The 13615-nt window shown below is 38.0% G+C and overlaps 1 long non-coding RNA gene across 1 annotated transcript in view; it reads left to right on the plus strand.

Moving 5' to 3' along the window:
- The first annotated feature begins 862 nt into the window (after positions 1 to 862).
- Positions 863 to 13615, plus strand: part of LOC149916586 (uncharacterized) — a 35689-nt gene continuing 22936 nt past the window's right edge. The window contains exon 1 of the long non-coding RNA XR_016469436.1: positions 863 to 940. This is a non-coding gene — a long non-coding RNA (uncharacterized LOC149916586). The remainder of the gene's footprint in view (positions 941 to 13615) is intronic.

The raw sequence follows: 13615 nt of genomic DNA on the forward strand, positions 1-13615 counted from the left end.
GTCTGGTGAAATGAAGCCTTGCCTTTGCTGTGTAGCTTTTGTTCTCAGGGATGGTTTAAGTAATGAATACGATGAAATAATTACATAGAAAAATAACAACTTCGTTTCCATCAGAACACTAAGGGTTGATTGTGATTCTCTGAAATATCTTGAGTATATGAGAAAATAATTGCAGGTGGGTTACAACTGAGATATTCTACACAGTATCTCAGTGTCTGTGGGTAGTGGAGGCTGCGTAGTACCTGAAAAAGCAGGGAAGATAAGGGTTTGATGCTCATACTACTTCCTCTGGAAGTGGTTGATTGGTAATGAATCACCTCTCATCTGTTTAGCATTCAGCTGCACAACTGCTGGATAAAAAGAAAACAAACACTTGGAATTGCAAGGAGAGCCAAAAAGGGACGGTTTTTCTGGTAATGTAAATCAAGGTGCATTTACAAGAAATTCACTGGAGCTTAGAATGATTTATGTCTGCTGAGGACCTAATCTTAAGAAAGCAGCTGGAACAAAAGTTAGTTCTTAAGGGGACCAGAAGCTCACTTTGGAATGTTTGCAATGGGTTTCTGGCTGCCAGAGGCCTACTCACGTTTGTGTGTGATTTATCAGTAAATAGATCATTTGGTTATCGTTTTCTGCAAATGTGATGGATGGATGGATGTGGGGCTATAAGATATATGTCATTTGCTGTGGGCCTTACTGTTAAGTTTCCAAACCTAACTCCAGGTATTTGTTCTTAATTCTCCCTGCAGGAGGTGGTTTTGGCTAAAGAAATAAGGGTAGGAAAATGGTGCTTAATATAATCACTAATTACAGCTACTTTGTGTTTTATTGTTTCTCCCACAGGTTTTACATAACATGAGGTTGACTCACTCCCTCCAGCCTTCTATATTACATCCTTCCTGGAGGCCACAGAGTATTTTGGGAATGGAAACCTGCCATGGTGAGTGGGAAGTTAAAGATTGATATTAGAGCTGCTCTGATACCTCTGGAATAAAGATGCAGAAAACATTGTGACAAGTCTGAATCTTTACAGTGCAGTTGCCTGCTGATAAAACAGATTTCCCTATAATGCAGATGCTAGCTGTTAAAGTAGAATCCCAGTAGTGGGTACCATTTTGTCCTATCTCCCCTGTACATGTAAAGAGGGGAGGAAAAATGACTCTTGCTTTGCATTTGGAACTTGTGCCTGCTATCATGAATAACAATGAATGAACTAATCCCTAAGTCCTGTGGAAGCCCTCTCAATAAGTGTCTCAATCTTGTGTATTATCCAAAGAATTTGTAATCTGTCAGAAGCCATACAAATTTCAACTGTTTCTTTTTAATGATGTTCAGGAATATTCCTCCATTTATTTTAAACTGACTCAACAGTGAAACCCTCTGGAAATATGTTTTGGGTGACTTGAAGTAGCTTTGCAGTTCCCTGACAGCTATATTTTCCTCAATATGCTAAAGACTAATACCAAACATTGGTAGGTATTTTACACCATGGAGTGTTGCTGTTGGTGTGGGATAGACCAGTGGCATAAATCTGGTTTACAGTATAAAAGGTTGCAGCAAAGGACAATAAGTAAAACAAGCCTTATTACTGATACAGAAGTTGTCTCTGCAAAATTTATGGTGGAAAAGGTTTTGTTAGCAAAACACAAAGCGCTTATTATACTAGGGTTAGATAATGAATTTTTATGAATGTTTTCTTGCGGGAGAGTGAGGTATGATATATGTATGTTTCTGGAAGAATGGTCTTTTCATTTCATGAGCTCCAGATACTTTGTGTGTGGCTAGCAGAAGAAACAATTCAGCTCTTTTTTATGCATCATCTATGAAAAAGCCAAGAACGATTCACACTCTCGGTTCTCAAATACGCCATGTAGACCAGCTGCTAATCTCTACAGAGGGCAGTAGCCCACAGGATAATGGGTTACAAGGTAGGTAAAGCCCGCTACTGAAGACAGCTAATGTTGAGCCCAAATGCTTTTTGTGTTGTCTTATTTTCCCTACAGTTTAAAAATAAGACTTATGCTTGCTGCCCCTTCCCACAAAGTCATCCTTCCTTTAAAATTTATAGCTAGTACCGCTAAGCATTGGAGACTTGCAGAGTTAGCAGCACTGTTGGAGGCAAACACAAAGGTGTCAGCAATTCAGTAGCAGACTTGTAAGTGATATGATTCCTACAACAAACACTAAGACCACTGAAAAGCAGAGCAATATGCTAAATAGAAGTCACTTAATTAGAAGAAAGATAAATTAAATGAATTCAAGTATCAACTAATATTCCTGTTTTATGCTGTTTAGTTTGTATGAAAAGCAAATAGCTTTAATTTAATATAATGTACTGGAGTGAAAGTAATAAGGTACAAAGGCTTCTTTCCCATCGCTGCAACATCTGTCGTTCTCTAGTCAGAAAGACTAGTGGATTTGTAATTATAGAAGGGAGATATAGAAGTGAAAAAATGTTGCCTTTATAATATTTTGTTACTAATTAGATGAATGAAAACTTTCTTAAAGAGAAGGAAATCCTTATGGGGGTATATACATTCCTAATACACCAAAAGTTTTGGGGTGTTCTCCTCTTTCTTCTCATTCCTTTCCTCTTCTCCTTTTATCTCCCGTGCAAAGTTCTTTCATGCTTTTATTTTGTTTGAAAGTGGCTTCCTCCTCATTCAGAATACTTCTTTTTCCAAATAAAACCATGGTTTTATATGACCTTGATTTCCACTATTTGCAGAAATTTAATTTTATTTTAGAGGTGCATTTGCATGAAGACCATTTCTTTCCTTAGAATGATATTTTTGTTTCATTTTATCTCTTGTCTGGGTATGTATGTTTGTGGAGAGGTGAAGTGACTAGCATAACTGGAGAATGGTTCTGGCATACTTGGATGTGTTTGTGCATATGTCATGCAAACCTGAAGCAAAACTTAGGTAACCAATTGAATATCACATATGTATAAGCAATCTGTGTGACAATACAGAATGTGAGAATTCAGAAAATGGGTCATTCTGTCCATAACAAGAGCAACTGCTTGAGTAAAGTGGCTGAAAATGTCCGACAACTTGTTCACTGTAAATATTTTTTCTACTCTAGAGTTCTTTCCTTGAGTATGTAACTCCCTTAATGAATATTTATGAGAACTCAGTGCAGAAATGAGCATACTCCTTGAACCTGGGGGCTGTATCCTTCAGCAGAATGCAGCTGAAGGCAGAAGGCATGTCAGTCCTGGCCAGTTAACTCTGCCCAATTCTTTCCATAGGTAGATAATATTCCCTTCACTCTTTTATTTAATAAGCTGCACGTTTCATGCTAGTAAAAAAAACTGTCACTCACTCAACAATGGGAAAGAGGAGAGGAAAAGTTTTGACTGCAAATTGTGTTATTATATTGACAAAGAAGCAGCACCTCATACTCCAAACCCTTGCCTTTTTTTTGTCCCCCTTGCGGCTACATGCAACATCTGCTACTCCTTTCTCCTTAAAGCCCTGCAGGGGAAATGATGGATATGGAATTCACACTGGATACAGAGAGGGTCGTGAAATGAGAGAATGATTGGGGTGTGATGAATTGGACATCAGGGTGAAAGCAGGGAGACTGAAAGGGATTGGTGGTCTTTTGAGCCTACATAAGTGCATACTGTAATCAGTAAGGTTTAGAATCTCAGACTTTTTAGATACTATTTTCTTACAGAGCAGACAACTGTTTTAGCTGTGGTATACAATGTAGAGGTCTGAGTGCTGACACCAGGAATTAGCAGATCAGTACCTGGTCAGTTGGGTGTTTCTGGTCTGGTCAGTAGACACTAAGTTAGTAAAGTAATTACACACTTACTGCTTATATAATATGCAGCAGAGGAATCTCAGTCTGTCACCTGTGTGCATCTGCATTACAAATAATGTGTAAAGCACATAACTTTTTTTTTTTAAGGAATGTTAAGATTCAATCTGCAAAGTTATTTACAAAATTACAGTATTTTGCTTGCCCTGTGGAAAATCAGAAACACTTGGAACATTTTACAACTTGTGTAATTCTGGACCAACTCAGTATTCACTGCTCATGGATTTTGCAGAGCTTGTCAAACATAAAGAAGTATTTAATACCTTAATGGTAAAACAGCTGGAAATTGCTAGGCAGCAGGATAGTTTCAAACATACAGTGTCACATCACTTCAGTGGTTTTCTTATCTGAGATCTCTTTTGAGTGTCCACCAAACCAATTTTGACGCTCCACATACAAACCTAAATCTGGCACAGTCATCATATGCTGATCAGTTTCCAAAGAATGTTTCTTTGTTTGTTTTGAATTAGTACTGTGTACAATTAGCAAATATGTTACTGGGTATCCTTCTTGTTTTTCCATTAAAATGGGAAAATAAATGACTACCTTTTATGTATATATATAAAATATATATATATGTCTAGGATGTTTTTTGTTGTTGTTTGCTTTGTTTGGCAGGGGGTGCTAATAAAACTTGACTCCATACGTTTTATGTGAGAGGATATAAATTAGGCACTGAATTTAGCAAATGTTATGCTTCACTTGAAGAAACATTCAATGACTCTTGAGAAGGATGTGAAATGAAGCATGGTCAGATGGTTAGCTCAAAGAACTGAGTCAGGACTCTTCAGCTTCTATTTCATAGTGACCGTGGCTTTTTTTGACCTTGGGCCACTCACTTAGGTAAGTGAAATTAGGTACTCAGAGACACTACTTCAAGTTCATGCAAATTGGTTGATTCCTGTAACCACACAGCCCCACAAAAATTAGTTCTCATGACATAGATGTGCAGAAGGTTGTGTATTTTGTGATGTGTACTGCATGATAAACTACTATGACTTGGAGCTATCCATGTCTACATTATACTTTCAGCAGCAAGCAGTGAAATAAGCAAACATCATTGGAGAGAAAAGATAGAAAGCATTAATACTGAGATACAATATATTCAATGTCCCATAATCTAAATACTTACAAGTGTGTAATATATGCATGCATTGTTTATGTTCTGTATTTTCTGGGTTGGACTAAAAACTACTGGACCAAATTTAGAAGATAAAATTTCTTATATCAGCTTTGGAAGGCTTCACACAGATGACACCTTTAATAGCTGTATTTCTGATTTGCATTCCTAGTTTGTTTTTTATTTTAAAAGAATTCAGTCTTTCCATCCCACACGCAGGCTGGGATGCATCTTGTGCAGATGAAACAGTATCAAGCTCCTGAATCCTAGTCTCCTTTCACCATAAAATTAAATCTTGTAGACCTTTCTGTATGGGAGAAAACAGTGTAGCAACAATAAATGGGCTTCTCTGAGCTTCATGAGCTCCTTGTTTTACAGCAGTGGATCCAAGACTTAAAGTTAAACCTGTAATTTCAGAGAAGTATGAGAAATAGGCCAAAGGTAGGTGTCGAAGAAGACAGATTCTGTTGTAGAATGACTACAGGCTACCATTAGAAAACAGCAAATTGCAGGGCTGCTAGCTTCACAATCTAATTTAAAGGTATTAATATTGTTATGACGCCTAATTACCAAGATACACTGTGTGTGTGCTGGGGATGTAATATGGAAGAAAGTGAGAGAAAAGGGACTGCTGATAATTGCTATTTTAGAGAAGGTACTGCATTTTTATTCTCCTTGTAGGGCATTCAGATACAAGGTTAAAGCCTACCAAAGATCAAGGGTATAGACAGTAACTTGTAACACCACCACCACTCAACTATATCCTGACTCATATGTTTTTGTCACTGATGATCTTCCTGAATCATAAGAAATGCATAAAATTATATGCATGAAAGGCCAGCAACTGAAAACACGTAGAGAGCACCACAATTATCAGAGGATAAAATGCTGGTGGTTGTGATGGAGAATTTTAGGTATATGGAATTCCTGAAGTGACAAGATTATGTTGCAGATTCCTTTTACAGGAGCATAAATTGTAAATGACTGTCCAAGCCTACATATCCAGGATTTTATTACTTCAGAGCTGTGCTCTAAGATTTCCTAGGAAGACACATGATTAAACTTTTGTTCTGGGATGAAATATGAAGCACTATCATCACCTCTTTAAAAGGTTTCACAAATCTTGGGACTTTAGCATAAAGCTAAACTTAGAATGTCTGGATGTCAGTGAAGGCAGTTCATATTTTCTATAGACAGTGACAAACAGTAGATTCTCAATCACTCACTCAGGTCAGAGTTCATCTTTCATCCTCATTCCTCTGGTCAGAGGCTGGATGATATCCCGAACAACTGGCCCCCTGTGGTTTATGATGCCAAGTGACAGTGGGATAGTTTATAATATGATCTACAGCTGTTAATTGTCTGGAGAGACATGGAGTTGACAATATTTGATAAGGCATTCATGGTGAAGGAAAAAATGCTGCAGAGAAACTTAGCTGGAGAGGTGTCAACACAGGATCTTAACACATGTTTTTGTTATGGAGTGCTGCAACTTTTCTTTTAAATTCTGATCTGGAATTCAGAAAAAATAGCAATGTTACTGCCACTATATAGGTCTATATCAAAAGGAAATTGAATACATAGAGTATTATCTTATAAATTAACATTTCTAGTCTGAAAAAGCATGTATGTTTATGTATATATATTGATAAAGAGACACAGTATTTGCGTAGTATACTACAACAGTGAACTAAATATAATAGCTCCATAAAGTGAAAAGTAAAGTGAAGTTGTTAATTGTCTACTTATTTACACTAAGGTCATACTCTTGTCCCAGGAGTATTGATGTCAAAACTAGTGCCAAACAACTTGTTTTCAGTCTCCTTTATAGTGTCCTTGACTTTCTTATTATTCAGTTTGCCCTCTTTATTAGCAAGAGGCTATGCTGACTGCTCAGGAGATGAACTAAAGATCCATAGGCCAGCAAAATCTTGTGGTAATTGTGACAGCCACAGCAGTCCCTGAAACACTTTTGCTGCACTTGTCACAATCTGGACTTCATCTGCACCAAAACTGAGTCTTCAACCATTTGTTTGATAAACTCAGAGGGCAACTGTATAAGCAGAAGGACTTTTAACTATCAAAGAAAGAATTCTCAAACTTCTTGCTGTTCTAGGTTAATCTTCAGTTTTGTAGGGGAATATCTAAGAATATTATTTAAAAATCAAATACTACCAGTAAAATTAAAATATCTCTGTAAGTTGACAAATGAATGCAATGATAGGAAGCCAGGTTTTTTTTTTTTTTTTCCTTTCTGCTTGAGAGGAGTTAGATTTTTGTTAATAAATAGGTTACTTCACTTCTTAATTGTAAATCCTCCACAAGTGGCTCAGATGCTTTTGCCCACTGTGAAGAATTACCCAATGACTTTCACCCCTCATAGAAAGCTCTGGCTACAAAGCAGAGAGACACAGAATGACATCTGGTAGCAATTCTGATTTATCACTTGTCCACATTAACAGTGCTTTAGGCAGGCAGGATCATTAAAAAAAGAGAATGATACCATTGAGTGTGGGTACTGCTGAAGAATATTTCTGAGTGAAGAGAGTACATTTTGCAAAGATTTTCTATGTCAGAGTAGCAAGACTTAATAGAATGTCATTGCCAAATGTGGTCCTGAATGTGGTTTCTTTCTTTTAAATGAGGGCTTGAGTTGGATGAAAATTATTATGCAGAAGAGTAGGTAAGCAGAATTGAAAAACTGTGATTGAAGCTATTTAGTGGGAGTGAGATTCAGAATGAGCTATATCATTTCATCTGGAGTGGAACTCCTGCTGAATGCTGCGGAACAAAAATTCAGAATATAATCACCAAAATAAATAAGTGTAATGAAACAAGGCTCTTAAATTCTCTACTTGTATATTTGAGTGCTTGCTCTAGATATGTAAGTATACACACTTGAACTCAAATCAAAACTCAAAGATCTTTCAAAGTACTATGTGCTGTGGAACAAGGAGAATCATCACTTAAATTTTATCATAGCTGTTAAGAAAGAAGAGCTCTGTAAACCTCAGTGCTGCAGAGCATAACTTAGCAGCGTACAAAGAGCTGCCTTGCCTTGCTCAGTGTGCAGGTGTGGTGAAAGAGACTGTACTTCAAAAAATATAACATTGACAGTAGTGATGTTGTGATTCTTGCAAATCCTCCTTTCCTGAACATCCAAAAGAAGCTGCTGTAACTGAGGGCTGCAAGAGTCTCTCCACCTTCTGTATCAACCAACAGGCAGTACTAAAGCATATGTCTGCACAATCATCTCCAAACAGATGCAAGCTTACTCAGCCAAGAAGCCATATAACTACATCAGCCTGGGCCTGATCTCAGTCTAAAAAGGGAGACTGCTGAGAGGTTGCTTTATTAATGAGCGGTTTAGTAGAAAAACACTTCATAACTTCCAGCAGGCTCAGAGATGGGTGAAACAAGACTATAGCCAAGATCTTCAGATCCTAAATTGTTGCTATGGGGAAACCTCAGAAGAAGGTTTGGAAGGGCCACTTTTTGCATGCTTATACTTCTGGAAAAGTAAGAGAAGCAGAACAAAACCAATTGGAATTCAGAGTAAAATGAAAAACAAAGACACCCTACTCTGAGAGTATGTGCACTAAACTTAAAACAGTGTGATGTGCAGGTCAGGATGATGGCAAAAACGTAGCACCTTAGCAAACATTTTTATGCAGTGTTTGAACTAGCACTCATTTTCCTATGGGGGAATATTTTAAAAGATAAAAATGATTCCCATTTTGTACCTGGGTAAGCTGTTGGGGAGAGCTATTTCTGGTATTTCTCTTACTGGGATGTCCAATAGAAGATCTTCTGGGGAGCTGTAAATATTCAGCATCCTGTCAGATTGCTTCAGCTGATGTTTGAACCAAAGACCTTGCTTAAGCATGAGAGCAGACGGTGCTTGATAAATTGCCAGTGGAATAATTTGCTTGAAGTTTTGCCATTCCAATTTGACCAACTTTTTCAGAAAGCGTCATTCATTTCCTAGCAATGGTAAAGTATTGCTGTTATTGAACTAACAAAGGCCATGTATGCCAAGAGACTTAAAAAGTCAGTAAAATGGAAGATACTTACATTAATGAAAATCACCTGGCAGCAATTAAAACAATACTTTCTAAGCAGAATAGCTGAACATACTATTGATTTAATGATCCTTGGCAGTTACTGTTTAGCTGGATTTACAGGAAGCTTCACATGACATTTCATTAGTATCACAGTGAATTAACTTTATAGTGGTGTAGTACTTAATCCAATTTAGGCTTGGTATTATTAATGATACTGCTAGGGAAATAGTTTTTAAGGCAATTAAACAGCAGTATGTAATGTTGCCGAGCATCACTGCTGATATCCGATGGCATCACAAAATAACACATTTTAAAAGAGAATTAGAAACGGAAAGATAGCACTTCCTGGTGATTTAATCCTTTTCGCTTGGAATTCTACCAAGTTACATAAAAATCCACTCTAGAAGATCTACTTTTGAGAGGCTGTAAGTAAATACATTTATCCTTCCAATTGTTAGCAGCTTGAGCCTCATGCAGAGCATGTGTTAACTCCAGCAAATGTTTCTTTGTTTAAAAAAGAAAAAAAAAAAGTTAGATTAGGAGAAATAAAAGTTGTGTGAACTGACGTTGTTAAATATTAGAAGATTTAGGTGCAAATGCACTCTGGTATAGACTACTGCTATCTCACAATATTTGTGTAATGACTGCATATCTGTAGATAACACAAGCCCCCAAATGATTCAGTGCAAGGAGAAATAAAACTTAATCAGCAGGGAGCATGGAGCTCAGGCTCACAATTCAAGAGTAACCCTGCAAGAATTCAAGAAGTTACAGCTTATGGCTGTATGTCCCTTCCCTTTCATGAGCTCTCTAAACAAAAAAAGATAGCTGTAAGGATATGGTCTCTGTTTGGCTTCCACTGTTAGGTGCCTGTGTTAAAATAAGCTGAACTGACACTGAATTCAGTTGATAGACACATTTTGTTGTCTGTCACTTTCACAACAATGGTGGTAACTGAAAGTAGCTGGGTTGGGCAATAGTTAGGACCAAGAGATTGTTTAACTGTATATGAACCAAGAAATGAAGACCACACACACACACACACATATACATATACATAATTTTACCTTCCATTGTTTTTGACTTACTCAGTCTTTTTTTTTTTTTTTTCCAAATGATTCAACATTGAATTAATACAGTTTGACTGTATTAAACCAGCCCACTGACAGTCTAAGCATAGTGTATGGGAACTGCTGAGTCATTGTGGATAGGGCTTCCCTGGGAGGTGATGGAGTCACTCACCCTGGAGGTGTTCAAGGAACATTTAGACGTTGTATTGAGGAACATGCTTTAGTGAGAACTACTGGTGATGGCTGGATGATCTTGTAGGTCTCCTCCAACCTTGGTGATTCTATGTATAGAGATCCAGTACAAAACTCACTGGAACCAATTGGAAATCTTGCTGCCAATGTGACTTTTCTGGGATTAGGAACAGAAAAGGGCTTTTAATTTTTTTGTTTGTTTGTTTTTTCTTTTGAAATAATTCTAGTGTTGATATATCTGAGGTAAAACAGGACGTGAAACTACAGGGTTCCTTTAATCAGAATACCTACTCACATCAATTGCAATTTTGCCTGATGTATGACAGCACCCACAATTACCCATAACAGCAAGGAGCAATGAATTGGTCCAACTGAAGTGACAAGTGCATTTTAAGTGATCATAAAAATTCAATTTCCAGGCATCATTGTGTTAATGCTGCATGACCAATAACCCACAGTAGACAGAAGTATTATTAAACTATAATTTACAAGGTGGGCTGCATTATATCAGGGGCTAGCTAAGGTCCCTTGCATTTCTGTGTTGTTCTGATTGTGGTATTTCAGTTTTACTCACTTCTGCGCTACTTTATTTGTGTTAAAAAAATATAAAGCAAAAAACAATACCCAAACAGCCCTAAAATGTGTTGGGTAAATATGTGAGATGCTTTAAAGTCACATTTTGGAGCCAGGGGTTGTGGGTTCTCTTTAAATCTTTTATGATCTTGATGGATTTAGGTTTGATTCAAGTCCTATTTCTCTGTTACTGTTTGGCATAAGACATGCTACAGATGTGTTTAAATAAGTGAGGTGTAATTTCCAAGGTTATTATGTTGATCCTATTGATTGTTTCTCTCCTTGTTATTTATAGTAATGATAAAGTACTTTTTCTCCTACATCCTGGTATCAAAACTCAGTAGCAAAAAGCAAAGGAAGTGCCTCTGATTGGAGGATTCTTGCTGCACAAATCACTACAAGAGAGTTAGAGGACATTTCAGACAGATGTCTTCCCCTTTTTTCTTTGTTTATTAGGCATCCACTGTACTTTGGTCTGACCTAGTATGTAAGCTCATATGCTCTTATTACAGTTTTTATGATGTAGCTTGACTGAAGAAGGAAAATGTGCTTAAGAAAAATGTACCAAATTTTCTACTAAAGATTAATGAATGACAATTCTTTCTACTTCGAAGGACCTCTAAAATCTGATACAGGCTTCTGTTACCCCTGTTATGCATACCACTGTGCAGGCAAATATGAAAAGCAGTTATCTGAAGATTGCTGTGATCTGTGCTCACTTGCATTAATGTGATCAATGACATAATATCCTCAGGGCTTTATTATTAACGTCTGGATCTTAAGCTAAGGACTTTGGGTAGAGTTTCTGCTCATGAAATAATATTAAGGAGAGCGGAATTGCATATGGACACCTTGGGAAGGGCTTTTAGGAGTGCCACATTCAAGTCTGGACCCTACAGATGCTCTCTTCTACCCACAACATACGAAGTTTGTTGCAAAGGGGTTATACTGGAGAGAGAACAGAGCAAATATGTAACCTAAGAAAGCCATATCACCAAAGCAGCTTATGAGCAAGTGAGTTATGCTAAGCTCCTACTCACATCAATTGCAACTGCTAACCTCACATCAATTGCAAATGCTAACCTCCTATAATGCATTAGAATAGTGGGTAGACTTCTGCTGCATAAAAACAGAGAATTTGGTCATCTGATGCCCTTTTCCATGAATAAGCAGAAGTTTGTGTACCCACAGCATTACTACATATGTTGCTTAGAAAATAATGCCGCCTACTTATTTCTATGGAAACTACAACAGATACAAAGCACACAATAGCACTTTGACAGCAAATTCTCAGTTACAGACCACTTTTCAACATTGTCACTATCTTTGCAATGCATTTTTTGTCAGCAGTGAACGAGAGCTCATAAAACTCTGCACCAGCAGAGGTGGCCAGCTGCTCCACATCTACTACGACAGCATTGTTGCTTGGAAAATATTGCCCACACAGTCTATCTTTCATCAGTCCAAGTAGGTGGAAGTCAGAAAATGCCAAATCTGGACTTTACAGAGAGTGTGGTAGGAATTATGGAAATATAAACAAAAATGAGGAATCCCCACCTGAAGGGTTTTAATTTTTGAAATAAGACTTTGGAATCTAATGGTGATATTTCAGCATTTAAGCCCAAGTCTGTGACAAAAAGAAGTACAGAGTGTTTGGGAATGTTTTGGCAGAAGTGCTCCTGGGAGCAACCTGTAGTTGTGGGTGGAAGCTGTGAAAAACTGTCGAGGGCCAGTGTTACCAGAATGGGTATGGTTACTCATTCTTCTCATGAGAATGCTGTGGGGCTCCTTCCATCACAGATCTGCTGGCTGCCTGAGTGCTGCAGATGCTTTAGAGCCTCACTCTCTTCTGGATTTAGTGAGGTTGCTGTTGCTGGTTGTGCTGGACTTATTTAGACTTTTAACTGTATGTCTTCATTACAGCAGTATCCAAGTATGGGCAGTGTGCTGTAAGGCTGTGAAATCTTTCCTTCTTCTCATACCTTTTCATGCCAGTGCAAGGCATGCCTCAGTCTTCACTGTCAGATGCTCTTCACGCAGCCCTTGAGTGGATGGGTCAGAAGGCAAGGTCCAAAGGAGCAATGTCCCCCCCCATTGTAAGTGAAGATCAGGTTCGTGACCACCTGAGGAACCTGAACATCCATCTGAAAGTCTGTGGGTCCCAGGGAGGTGCATCCCAGAGACTTGAGGCTGATGTAGTCACCAAGCCACTCTCAATAATATTTGAAAAGTCTTGGTGAAGTCAGAGAGTCAGCTGACGTCCCCATTGACTGGAAAAGAGAAGGGTATGAAAGGCAATCCAGGAAAAAAATGACCTGTCAACCTCACCTCTGCTGGTGACGATCATGGAAAAAAATTTCCAGGAAGCTATTCTAAGGTACTTGGAGGCGATATGGGATAACCAGAATGGCTTCATTAAGGCCAAGTCTTGCCTGAACAGCCTGGTGGCTTTCTGTAATGACATAACTGTATAAGTGGATATGAGAAGATCCACTGCTGTTACCCAGCTTGACTTCGTTAAGACCTTTGACTTTGTCCCCAAAATGTCCTTCTCTCCACATTGGAAAGATATGGAATTGATAATGGACTGTTCAATGAATGAAGAATGAGTTGTGAGTTTGTACCCAGAAAGTGGTGGTCAGTGGCTCAATGTCTGAATGGAGATCAGTGACTAGTGGTGTCCCTCAGGAGTTAGTACTGAGACTGGTACAATATCTTCATCAATTACATCGACAGGAGGATTGAATGTACACTTAAGTTCACAA

The sequence above is a fragment of the Phasianus colchicus genome, chromosome 10 (assembly GCF_987193195.1).
Source record: "Phasianus colchicus chromosome 10, bPhaCol1.hap1.1, whole genome shotgun sequence".
NCBI lineage: Eukaryota > Metazoa > Chordata > Aves > Galliformes > Phasianidae > Phasianus > Phasianus colchicus.